Raw genomic sequence first — 14,054 nt, forward strand, 5'->3', positions numbered from 1 at the left:
AGGAGAAGGGCAAACAAAATGTCTATCACTATAAAAGGGAGAGGAAGGCAAATTACTGGAAGAAAGAAGCCAACAACCTAACTGTAAATACATTAAAGAAAACAAGAAGATGAGCCAAGAGCCAGCGAGGATTAGTTAGAGAAAAACCAAGTCAAACAATTCATTAATTTCCAGAAGATGATAGCGGGGTTTGTGGTTAGGGAAAAGTATGCACACAATATATCTTAATTTTAACAAAGTTTTTAATGTTATATCACAGGAAGACCACATAAGCAAGCTAGGGAAGTACAGAATAGTTGAAGCAATGCAAGGGGATTTATAAAGCTGTTTGGAAAGCTGTATTTGGAGATTAAACATGAGTCATTTGTAGACAAGTTTCATGGTGATTCTGGAGTTGCACAAGTGTTTGTCCATGACCTGGTGATACACAACATTTTCATTAATGACCTTGACGAGTATGCTTATTACAATTTGGAGATGATAACCAAGCTAACTGCACCTGCAAGCATGTCAGAGGACAGGATAAAGTTGTAATGATGTGGATGGGTGCTAGAATTGGGGTAACAAAAAGAGACTGTAATTCATCAGGGACAAGTGAAAGGTACATAGACAGGAATCAACTTGAATAAATTCAGGCTAGAAAATAACTGTCTAGGAAGAATTTCTACAGAACAGATCTGAGGATCTTAATGAATTACAATCTACAAAAGCCAGCAATGTCATGCTGTTGTAGAAAAAGCAAATGTCATATTTGAAGATATAAGTGGGACTATGTGAAATAAGACTTGTCTTCAATTTGGAACTGAATAAAATTTCAGCTGAACTTTTAAACATCTGCCAAGTTTTGGGCAGAACATCTCAAGAAATGTGGAGATCAACTGACAAGAATCGAGAGGATTTCATGAAGAACTGTAAAAATAAAATAAAATAAAAAATAAAAAATTAGTAGTAATAAAAAAAAAATCATGGTAGCAGGTCAAGTGAGTTCTAATTGTCACAGAAAGCAGAGGAATAGCTGGATCTCAAACATCTACAGTAAGGAAGATAAAGAGTGCCAGGCTTACATTATGACCAGAAAGATTCATGTTATATGTAACTAGAAAGGTTGCTAAAACTGGGTGTACTGAAGTGACAGAATAGATTTCCTGGGAATGATTTTGTGAGAAGTCTTTAAGGACAGATTAGGCAATACCTGCAGTGGAGGACATAAATACCACTGGTCTTCCCTCCAGGACAAGGAACAGATTTCTTGAGGAGATGTGAGGGCAATTCTATTAATTTACTCTCTGAAGAAAAGGGTTTGAAACTGTTACTGATCGCTTAATCATGGCAGAGTGCTCAAAATGTCCATTCAGGAACTGGCTCCTCATTTTATGACCGTGAAGTGAAAGATTCCCTCATGTACCAAGAACTCCAGACAAAGCCATCGGATTTGTGTGAGCTTGCAAGATCAGGTCACAACTGGCTTTGCTTGTGCTTACCAGAAACTGCTTTCTTTGTGAGAGCTTTTGTCAGAATAGCACATAAACAGAATTGTTACTTTGTTCAGTTCAAAATTATGACCTTGGCTGAGATTATGTTTGCTTGAATGCATTACTGGAAAAATATATTCCAAGCAGAATTGCATGTAGCAGTGACTTGCAAGCAGGGAAGAGGCCAATATCAGGATAACTTCCTTATTCCGGAACTTCTGTCAAAAAAAAAAAAAAAAAAGAGAGCCTTCAATCATGCAGATAAAATGTTGAAAACCAAGAAAGACTGAGACAAGATCAACAGAACTGTATCAGGAAAAATTTACTATGGAATAAATTCAGAACCAGACTTTATACATTATGATTTACTGACATGCCTTTCTCTACTGAAGTATTACCAGAAGTGTCAGTCCTGAAGGATGCTGTGCACCCAAACCAAGCACAGTCAGTACTTCATAGGTGTGGGCCTAAAAGCTGGGCTAAGTTCATCAACTTGCAGAGGAAAGCATGGAAGGGACAGAGGGATCTGGCTTTATGTACTCCCCCCAAGAACTTGATGTAACTCTTCATGGTTAAGGGAACGGCATGACAGATAACTGGCACACAGACAGGCCATTTACGTGTAGAAGCTGTGGAGCCTTTTTACTGAAGGGTATATAAAATCACGATAACTATTAGCTGAGTCTTTTATGATTTAAAAAAAAAAAAAAAAAAGTTCTTTGTTGCTCTTGATGATGACTCTGAAAAGCTGGATTTTTAACATAAAAGATCTCGAAAAGCAAAAGGCAAGAAAGATTGCAACAACGGAAATGATGAAGCCGTGGTACTGAATGACTGAAATTATAGAGAAGAAATATTAATTTTCTGTCCCTGATTATGTAGGACTTCTCCCCTATGGTATAGCTCCCAATGTGATGCCAAAGCTTGTTTAAAATAATTCAGTCGCTTCTCATGGGATGCAACTCTGCTAACTGATGGTTTAGATTTTTTTTTTCCCTTATTCTTCCACCCACAGTTTTATATTCCACTGTACTACCCATGGATGACCCATATATAAATTATTTTACATAGATGGAATTTGTACCTTTCAAAAACCCCATACATTGTTGTCACATCAGCCTCCCATTTCATTCTGGGTTGGTCAAAGCTACAACACAATGTTCATATTTATTTCTGGTAACTTCCTTACATAAATCAGTCTCTCCAATGCTTGAACACATCTGTTACTTTTCTCTGAATGCCTTCCAACCATCAATAACTTTCTGGAATTGAAGGACCTAGGATTATAGGTGCTGTTTTAGATGAATAATTAAGTCAGAAGCATTCTGCATTATTAAGTCCTATAAATAATTGCAAAAAACTTAGAATGCTTCATTCCCATAACCCTGAGCCACAACAAGTCGGTGCTTTGTTCTACATGTATGTGATGTAAATAATAATATTCTATCCCTCATTTGGGACATGCTGAAGAAAACTCATGTTTGAAGCAAACCGGACCTGTGTCATGGCCCTTTGCAGCTGTTTTGACTTGTAAAGATTATAAGTTTCACTGATATTTTCATACAATCTAGTCCAGTCTATCTAACATATAAATCAGGTTGTGACTAGATACAGTGGTGAAATTCACCTCTGTGAAGATAACCTGCATGATGCTTAAACTCTCATATGAAATCTATTTTGAGGTCTGAGATGTTCACAGAATGGTTTATAAGCTTTATACTGACTGTATATTTACCCTCAACAGTTAAAAATATATATATAATTTCTGTATAAGTGGGACTCAATTTATATCAAAACTGAATTTTTAGTACAAGCATATGTTTCTCCTTTTCTCCCTTTTTTTTCAGTATGTTTCCTGAGGGACTGAAAGACTATAGGATATGGCTTGCATCGAGCACCAGGAAGGAGGAAGATAGGTTTTGGTAAGCTAGGAAGAGTATAACATGAGAACTGCTCTGGACCCCTCCTTGACTGTTTCACCTTGGATTTATCCTGACCTGGCTCAGCAGAGCATTCATGTTTATTGACCTCCATTGGTTAGTCAGTCTGTCCCAAGATTTATGCTGTTGCCTGTTTCATCAGCTGGTGGTTCTGCCTGTTTTTATTATTATTATTATTATTATTATTATTATTATTATTATTATTATTATTATTATTATTATTAATTTATTTATTTATTTTATTAAGTATAGGTAGATACAAAGCTTTGGCAAACAGCAGCTCTACCTGTGGATATATGAGCCATGCCATGACATCAGCTAACACCATTCTCATTTTTCTCAATCCAGCCAAGGGTGAAAAAGTGCCCTACCTTGCACCCAATTCTAAGAGCAAGTGGCTGATATTTCAGGAACATTACTAGCATGATTATCTTTTTGAGATTTTGTTTTCAAGGAAGCTGTGATCATGCTACATTGATATGGCTATTTCACATGTTGCTCTTCCTTGCTGACAAATTCTGACCTCCTAGAAAGAAAAAAGTTGCCCACATCATCACATACACACCCACCACAAAACAGTAATTTGTAACTGTGCCTGTTCCACTCGCTCTTGAACTTTGCTCTTTGCATATTGCTTGCCATTTTCCCCTTTCCTCCTAGGAACAAGAGTTGGGGTAAGCCCCAACATAGTTAAATCTTATGGGGGTAAACAATGAGTCAAAACCAAAGACACTACTTTGAGGAAGCTGGTAAGAGCTTGTATGATTCTGTAATAGCAGGCGTTCTGCTGCCTACAACTATCTATGCAGATTTGGTTGCTTTTTTAAAAGACAGCTGAACTGTTACAACCTGCTGTGCCCACTTTCTTCCCATCACTGTTGATATAACTTAGCTTGGAATGCAAGTCTCTAATAAAACATTGGAGTGTTTTATTTTGCATTTTATTATTTTGTTTTGTTTTGTTTTATTTTATTTTATATTTTATTTTATATTTTATTATTTTCTTTAATGCACATCAAAGTCATTCATAATTCTCAGGATTTTTTACACTGAACAGTTTGCTTAAGCAAAGACTCTAGCGAGAGTGTGAATTATTTATTTGTACAGTCTACTTTTAAGTTGGGGCCAACATTAATTTGGCTGGGTCACTGGCATTGTGGATTTAATTGCCATGTAAATAGCTATGGAGCCTATGTCTTTAATTAGTGTGCTAAATTCTACACAATTTATGAATAAAATATACTCATTTTGACATTTTAAAGCAGTTATTTTATTAATGAAGAATTTATCAGCATTATGCCAATTCCCTTGCCTTTTGTTAATTATATGCTCCTCTTTAATTTTCTGATATGTTAATTTTGTTTGGTATAAATATTTGTCTTCGTTAAGATGAATGCATTGTCAATGTTGACTCATTCTTCCCCCCAACAGATTACTTAAATGTGAGTTCATTTTTTGATCCTTTGGTTCTTACTGATTTATGAGAATCATCTAGCTCCCTCCCCCATTAAGTCTTCTTCAGCAAGGGCTAAAATTTCACCCAAGGAATGGCCTAGTTTGCTCTGCATGGCCTGCATGCAATTTTGAAAAGGGTTTGGGACAGGAGGCTTTAGCTAGCTGTGTTTCTTACAAAAGGGAATAAAGAGCCAAGTTTTGTTAATATAGCACTGTCCTTTCTGTGAACTTCTGCTGCTCAATTGGTAACTCACACATGATGCATGCTGAGAGACTTAAAATATGCAGATATGGAACGAGGGGGATGATCAGAAGGAGGCTGCTGTACAAGAGTGCTTCTAGGGCAATTGGAAAAGCACGATCTTGTATAGGAATGGCTGTTTCCCTTTGAAAATAAGGTCTTTTTTAACCTCAAATTCCTAGCTAGGGAAATTCTGACTCCCTTTTCCTCTCAAAGAATGGGACAGCCAACAAGCAAATAAAATTGACATACAACCATGAGTCTAACTCAAAGTTTTGACAAACAGCTTGCTTATTTTGCTTGCACATGAGCTAATAACATGACAAGCGCACCAGGGAGGTCTAGGGGACATACTGATCTGTGAAGGATGGAGCCAGGTGTGAAGTGTTCAGGGAAGACAGAAGCAAGTCTGCCTCTATGAAAATGGGAAGGATGGGAATTGCAGCTGCAAATAGTTGCATTGAGAACCAGATTCATTTTATGACCCTTGGATCCTCTGGTTTTATTAGGCACCTACACAGTGATTTGAAGTGAGAGCTGATAAGGGAGGCCAGGACTTTTGGAGCTAAGACAGAATGCTGGAGCTAAAGCTTGCTGATGAGAAGGAGCCAAAATACTGACCCCTAGCATGACCTGGGAATCCAAAGAATTCAAGAAAACAAAGAAGAAAAGTACTCTTTGAAAGCAACTTTACAGGAAATAATAACTATATAGCAATTGAATCAATTAAATTAAGATTAATAAGTAAACATAATTCCATGAAGATGAAGAAGAATCATGTATCTTACATTGTTTTTATAAACAACAGAAAAGGCTATTCACACAAAAACTGTTTAAGCTTTAAGATGTCAGGAAACACTGACTGTCAGCTGAGCAGGTAGAAATAAATATTGCTCAAGTTTCAGATAGTAAGTCGCAAAGGTGTGAAGCTCTCGTTGCAGCTGAGGGTAGGAAAGCCGGCATGAGCATGAGTTCAATGTTGAGAGAAGAGCACCTTAGAGCAGAATATTATTTGTTTCTATGAGCCAGTCACATAAAAGACATGTACATTGCTCTGAACGAACTCTATCAAATATTGATACAAATTAAACTGACGTTACCTGATCTTGTACCTTTTGGCCTCTTATAGCTGCTAGAGAAGAAGAGTTGGGTATTTCTGGCATTTCTTGTCAGAACATATAAGTTGTCTGCTTCTTTAATTATGCCTTACCTGTTACATCCTCTAACCTAACAAAAAGATCACAGAAGATAAATCAAAGCAAGAAGTCATAGCTGAGAGTCAAAATACAACATGAACCACACTGCTGTGGATGCATACACGTCAGGGGATGCAAAATTTGACATTGTGCCAAGGATACGAATGAGACAAGTCACTGGATAGTACACCCACTGAGAGTAACCAGGCAAACCATGCCAGGGTCAGAAAATCTGCTGAAATGAATACATTTGGTGAGTGGGACAACACTCAGGGAATGCCATGTTTACTTGTCAAGCTCTCACTCTTCTCTCTGCAGGTACATAAAGCTGCAGTGGCAGATTAGACAGGTCTAGGTGGATCTTGCTCTGGGATGCCACTCTAAATCTTAGTGATGGTATTTTCTTTTGCTTTGTCTTCCCCTTCTGCCCTAACCAAGGCTAAGTCAGCTAAATAGAGAAAGTGTAACTTGTGAAGTACAACTTTCCATCTAGAAGGACTAAGGAAATCTATCGGCATTACTATGCCCACTCTGTCGCTCTGTATCTATCCTTTCTTTGTATTAGAAACTGCATTGCACAGCACCCAGTATACCAGAGTCCTGCCCTGAGCACCTGTGCACTGCTGGGAGACCTGCGTGTGGCTCCTTAGGGAGCAGAGAATGGAGGAACAACTGGGCTGTCACTGGCTTTGGGAGGCCAGAGGTGGTGTGGGGAGCACAGCCAGCAGTAGCCACTAAGCCAACATAACTGTACCAGCTGCCCGGTGTCATTCACAGCTAACATGCTACAGCACTTGTTGAGACTTTGCCGCTTGAGTGGGTTAAGATAACACATCCAGAAAATTATAACATCTCCCTGGGAAAGGGTGAGGGTCATCCTGATGAAATGGGCCTGGAGAAATGAAAATATACTCAAGTGGAAAAGATACATCACCACTTGGAATGAGCTGTAAGCATGAAAATGCACCTGCCTGTGAGCAATGTGGAACTCCAATATGTTTCAGACAGGAATGGTCGTGGGCTTGGGCTGAAATGTATCTCCTCATATGTCCTGGTCTTCCCACACAGTCTCTGCCTACCCACAGGCAGCAGCTCAACTTAACAGGTGGGATATATTTTCTTTTCACAGGCAAGGAGGAGCTTTTAATCAACAGCAACCTCACACTGAAAGTCTGGAGTCTGTATGCATATGGATATGTGTGGGTATGTATTGGCACTGAGCTTCACTGACACTGTGGCCATTTTGGTACAATGAATTGCATATAAATATTGCACCTTGTGTCGCTTCTTTAAATCAGAACTTTATCATCCCAATAGATTCTGTACTACTGTGTAGTCTACATGTATATGGATGTGTTGCTTTTTGGTTTTGTTCATTTGTTTTTCCAGTTGTACATCTCAGAGATGTGCTATAAGTAAAACTAAATGGTCAGGTTTGTGTGTCTGCTATAGGATTATACATCAGAGGACAGATGGAGGATCTGGGCCTGGACATAGATGCAGATTTTGCTTGCCATAAATCACCTAGGAATAAGATGAACCTCTTCTGATTCCTGAGGTCTTTAGCACGTGGATTACTTCCCATTGCACAAAAATTTCAGGTCATTGGGCTTAACTCAGTTGCAGTTAAAACATGGATTTGAACACAGATTTAAAAGTAATCCAAGAATAATCCTCTGGGCTACTTGTTGAGCCATCTCCACCTGTTTCTACTATTTGAATTTTACCATTTTTGGGCTGTGACTACATACACATTTCCCTTTCTACTCACATTGTTTATTTTTGTACTTTGTTGCTATTTAGCCGTTTTTTGTTTTTTGTTTTTTGTTTTTTTTTCAAATGCTTGCAGGCTTCCTCTGAAATTATTTGATCATAAACATTTGTGGAGTGCTTTAACGTCATCTGGTACTTACTTTTGTAACATGCATTTTAGACAACACTGTGATTTGTTTTAACATTAAGTTCATTCATGGATGGAAGCCAGCATACTGCTTTCACATCATAGATCTGCTCTCAATTGTGTAACATTTGGATCAGAAACATTTAGGATTAAATATGTTTTCTAAATGTTTTGAGAAAGCTTTTCTCAACAGAAGCTCTGCTGTAGCAGTCACACTTTTCAGGTAACTGATCTCAATACTCACTGCCTCTGAACAGCATGACTTTGAAGACTTCAGCCAGCAGGTGATTTGATTAGTTAATCTTGTTTCCTTCTTTATTTCTTTTCACCTCCTATATTTTATTACATTTGAAAATTAAAACAAACTCTGCCAACAGCAAGTTTGTTTCTATGTTTCCCTTTGTTTGCACTGAGATTTATATATTTGAATACAATTGCCATTCCTTCTTATGCTGAAATCAATTCTGCTTTAGTGTCACTACAGTCTAAGTAAGGGATATCCTACTGTGATTCCAACACAATAAAGGCTGATTGAAGTGTCAATGATTTCAGCTGTGTTTTGTATTATGGAGTTAAACATGCTTTTTTCCATTTAAGCAAAACAATCCCAAGGAATTGAGATGACAGGATAAAGGGCAATAGTCAAAGATGTGAGGTCTTTAGTGAAGCTTACTAAAATAGGCAAAAGAAACTGATTATATGGCTGTACTTATTTTTCATTTACTTATTTTTTTAAATTTAAAATTGAAATGAATGATGTTCTGATACAAAGAACATTCTTTACAATACCTTGTTCTGTTCCCTGGGTGTTCCTGCAATTGGTCATGAGACTGATTTTATGAGAACAGAGAGAAGCCACACCCAGGTGTTCAGAGAAGGAAGCTCTGGAAAATTAGAGAAAAAAAAATATAAAAAATTGTAGGGAGTCCAATAGCTTTCACTTTTAACATAATTAAACAGCACACTTATTCACCTTATCTGAAGAATTAAAAATGGAGCTTTTTTGCCTGTTTTACCTGAGAAAATATGATTCTTCTGCACACACATGCACACACAAAACCCATCAGAATGCAATTTGAAATATGCAGCAGTAACTCTGAAGAACATGTTATAAAAATAAATCAAATATCATGCCAACTGCTTATTAAAAACTAGAAGTTTTCTTTGCAGAGAGTCAATGTTTATGCAAGCAAGCATGAAGTGGTAAGTCCACAGTTATTTGGGGATCAACATCATTCATCAGTTGAACTTACCAGGTACTGTGCAATATAAGTTTATTTAACACAGGAGCTGTGCTTTTTGGCTTTATGGAAGGAATTATGGAAACCTCGAAAACCACAGTTACATTTTGGATTTCCACATCACCTAGTCTCCCTACTTTATGCTGGGAGATTTACAGACTGTTCTTTAATCTTTTGGGAAGGCCAAGGTAACAATAGAAGTAGAGAACAGATGATGATTTTATTTCATAATTAATAATTCCAAGATGAGATATTTTGGGTTTCCTCCTCAATTAGGAATTGTACCATAAATTATTAGACCTCAGTTTGTATTTTTAATTATCCAACAAGGAGGCAGAAACAGCAGGATGTGATTTAGATGCCTGTTCTATCTCAAAAATATTAGCAAGTGATGACTAATCAAAATCAGCAATGCACGGACTGATAATTCTTTGCATAAATTATTTTCAATGACATATACTGGAGGAGTGTGAGACATAAATTACTTGAAATCGGGTAACAACTTCCTGTCTGGGCAACTAATGGAGATTACTAATTTGACCAGCTCTAGGAAAACTGACCAACTATTAATATTGATTGTTGTGCATAGGCCTATGCATTCTGATCATTTTAAAGACATAAGCAGACTGGGCTTTCTGCAGGTACTCTCCAAGTCCTAAATGCATAGTGCTGAAGAGTAAGCCAGAGACTTTATGGGTTTGTTTCTCTTTCCCAAAAGCATGAACGACTGTTAGTGGTAGTGTACAAGACTAAATGGGCAATAATTCCCTCTGATACTGCTATCAAGAGACTGAAGGAAAAGATATACAGAAAACACCATTGGTAATATGCACCATATGCATATGATAAAATTAATAATTCTGTTGGCTAATCTCTCCAAACAGTCAAGAAGATTTCCCTATTCTACCTGCTAATCAGCTTTACCAGATCCTTATTGCTTTTCATAGAATCAAAGAATGGCCTTGGTTGAAAAGAACCTCAAAGATCATCTAGGTTCAACCCCCCTGCTCTGGGCAGGGCTGCCAACCACTAGAGCAGGCTGCCCAGAGCCACATCCAGCCTAGTCTTGAATGCCTCCAGGGATGGGGCATCGAAAACCTCCCTGGGCAACCAGTGCTCACCACCATCTGAGTGAAAAACTTTCACCTAATATCTACACATTTTTCTTGCCCTCTGCTGTTTTTCGTTGCTTTCCTTATGACAGTGCACATAACAATTGTGACCAAAACCTGAAGTCCCAATTCCTATTTAATATTAAGACTTTGAAAAAAAAAAATGAGGTGCATGAAAGCAAGAAGATTCTTTTTGATCCTTCCAGGTATACTTATAAACAATGATTCTATTATTTGAGTAATTTAATCAAGTTAAAAAGTGGTACTAGCACCAGGAGAATATTAAGACAATACCTATGAAGTCTTTGAAGATAAATATAGCTGCAGAATTTCTTGTTCACAGTTGTCTCTCATCTGTTTCATTTTACTGCCCTAGCCACAAGAGGATTTTGCCATTTTGGAGTGATTCTTCACAATGTCCAGACAGATACTCTTTTAAAATCCCTACTGCTGGATCCCCAGTTTTGGAAAGTGCTAAGCTATAAACCCTCTGAAAATCAGTCTCCTCAAAGCTATAGTTACTCATGCTGACAAAACCTATGACCTCCAAAATCACTTATCTGATATCTGCACTAATTGTTGTCTTCAGATTGTGCTCATTAAAAGTCATTGTGTTGCAAAGACTGAACAAATAAAGTCAGTTTATACTAAGTTATAGCTTAATTTATAATTGTTGCACTGAAATTTAGAGGGTGGAGAAGCTATCTATGCATTTAACAATCTGTGGCCGTGAAAAGTTATCACTCCTCTCTGGAGATATATCTCTATTCCAGAATTACTTAGCTTATTTTGGTTAAAGGGGAAGGAGAGTTTGGTAAACAGAGGTCAAAATGTCACAGGTCAGATTTCACAGGTTTCTGGGCCTCAGTTTTGTAACAGGCTTCATCTGTGTGCTTTATTCAAAGCATTCTGTAGTTTCGCTAAACTCAGTGGGACTGTTGATATGCATAAAATTAAGCATGTCTCTGAAATGAGCTGAGACTGGGTTTCTCTACCTTACCATATTTTGATCAAAATAGATTCCCAGAGAGATTTGCAAATGTACGCAAGTAGGGTTCAGTGATAATTTTTATCATCTGTCTCCTCTCATTGAATTGTGCGGGGGAAAAAATGCAAGCAAAGTACTTAAGATGAACATTTGTGTGACATTCTAAGTTGCCATTACCATGACTGATGTTTCCCTTGGAGCACAAATGGAGAAATGCAAGACCTCCAGCTCAGGCAAGCAGCCCTTACCAGTCTGGATAGAGGGTGTTTCATTCTGTCATCTTTCACAGGGCTGAACGAAACATAGAGCACATCTCTGATCATGGACAAAGGTATTGCTTTCCAATCTACTACATCTACTGTTGTATCTTGCATCTAATATTATAGATGCTTTTCTAACTCTTATGTCTAAGTCCGTAACTAAATACCAACTGATTGCCCAAAATGTCCTGGAAGTGTGAAGAAATGGAAGACTTTATTACACATTATCAGAGCTGTTACTTCTCCTTTCCAGAAAGATTTAGGTCAAAAGCAACAACAGAGGAAGATAAACCTAGCTGAAATTTAATAAATTAAAAAAAAATAATAATAATAAATAAAATTAGTCTACATTACTTGGATCCCAGACCTGAGCACTTAGATGAAAAAGACAGCTAGATATCTTCAAACATCAATGGCTGTGACCTTTTTTTCTGGCCTCTGAGGGAAACTGATATGTAGAAAAGCTTTAAAAAGCAATTACTGGAGGTCTATGAAGAACCATATACAATATGTGTAACTTTTTCCCTGTAAATGAGTAGGGCAGAGCCTCTTTAAGAACTGTACCTTTCAATTTCAGCATCACTGCTAACAAAGAAGATGACGGAGAACAAATTCTGAGCAAGACCTGCAGACTCTCCTTTTTCAATACTGAAATTCTATACAAAAGCTTTCTCTACACAATACATCCAAAGGCAACCCTGAAAATCCTCCTCTACAGGAGTATATGGATAAGAACCAAACATGCCAGTTAAAATCCACCATCACAATGGGAAAGCAGTACAAATACCTACGCTTTTATGCAATAATTGAGAGACATTATTTCTAGTAATAGAGTTATATATGTGAAGCAAATACTGATTGATGGTGACAGCAGATCACTCTCATAACAAGGTACAGAATGCAAATGCTTTGTGAAAAACTGTAATTGATTCAATACCCAGTTGGTTATATGCATATTGATATCTAGGTTGCCTGAGTAACCTTAACACTCAGTACAATACAGAAAGTAATTTATTATCACAACTCCCCCAAATATATTACCTCATTCACACATATATTTTGAGACTCAAACCTAAACTGTGCTGTCCAAAATGTCTATCAAGACTTGAAACAAGCAACAGACACTCCTGGAGGCTCTAGTAGACTCTGAGAGCTTAGCAGGGTGGGAAGACGTGTAGCATATGTTTCCCTTCGCTGATTTCTCCTTTGTTTCAATTCCTTTGGGAACCTGTGGCACTCGGGAGCTCCAGCATCACCTGAGCAGAGGCATCAGTTCTGACAGATGCAAGGACATATTGCAGGGGGAAAGAAATTTGTATGCAGTTGTATTTACTGACTATAGTGCCCAGGTTGGATGGAGATGGTGACTGCTCTTTCACTGGACTTCTGTTCATGAAAAAGCTGTGGACTGACTGAGAGTGACTTGGACAGCTGATCCAGTGGCACCCCTCTGGAGATCAGCGAGAAAGCTGAGCCCAAGTCCTTGAAGCTGTGAGCTTCTGGAAATCAGGCTGAGACCTGAACCTGCTGCTTGCTTGGCAGGCAGTAGTTTGGCTAGGTTCTGCCCTCATCACATCAAACTCCCTTTAGAGTCAAACCAAAATCCTGTAGTGATTTTTCAAGACAAGCTCAGCTTAGGAGCTGTGACCTTGGCAGCACAAGATCACCCCTCATTTTTGAAGCCCTAGTCCTGAAGAGAAAATGCAATTCCCAAGGCCCTTGCTGTGAAAAGTAGAGAGATGCTCACTCCAGGTTTAGGCTACAAATTGATTAGGAGTCCCTTAAAATCAAGTGCTTGACCTGAAACAGCCAAACCCTCTTTACACTCTGCTCTCAAAAGCATTCTCCCACCTAATGCCTTCCACTGCAGTATTGCTGTTCACAGCAATTGGTATTCTGGGGCACAGGCTCTTTCCTTTCGTAATGCAAAGCCTTACTTACACTTCTTTTAGTAGGCTGCATGCTAATGAGGACAGTTTGCAACCTTCGCTGTCAGCGAGGAGTCCTGAGGTAGTGCTCCTTGATTCCTGGTTGGTGGGATGCACTGCACATGGCACCCTCTAATGGGGGAAAAAAAGCCAAATGATACCTTGTCAAAGTGCAGCTAAAACGAGTTAAGTTAACACAACGGATGCTTTGTGTTTCATGTGAAGTTGACTCTCCTCTGGGATCCTTTCTGCTGGCCTTTAACAAATATTCAATGTAGTCGTCAAATCTGCTGTACTTCAGAATTTGGAGGTTAAGAAGCT

The 14,054-nt window shown here is 38.2% G+C and overlaps 1 long non-coding RNA gene across 1 annotated transcript in view; it reads right to left on the reverse strand.

The window, feature by feature from the left end:
• Positions 1-224: 224 nt before the first annotated feature.
• Positions 225-14,054, reverse strand: part of LOC311445325 — a 243,321-nt gene continuing 229,491 nt past the window's right edge. The window contains exons 4-5 of the long non-coding RNA XR_014698344.1: positions 8,994-9,088; positions 225-1,690 (exon numbers count right to left, since the gene is read on the reverse strand). This is a non-coding gene — a long non-coding RNA (uncharacterized lncRNA). The remainder of the gene's footprint in view (positions 1,691-8,993; positions 9,089-14,054) is intronic.

The sequence above is a fragment of the Aythya ferina genome (assembly GCF_964211825.1).
Source record: "Aythya ferina genome assembly, chromosome: 1".
NCBI classification, from domain to species: domain Eukaryota; kingdom Metazoa; phylum Chordata; class Aves; order Anseriformes; family Anatidae; genus Aythya; species Aythya ferina.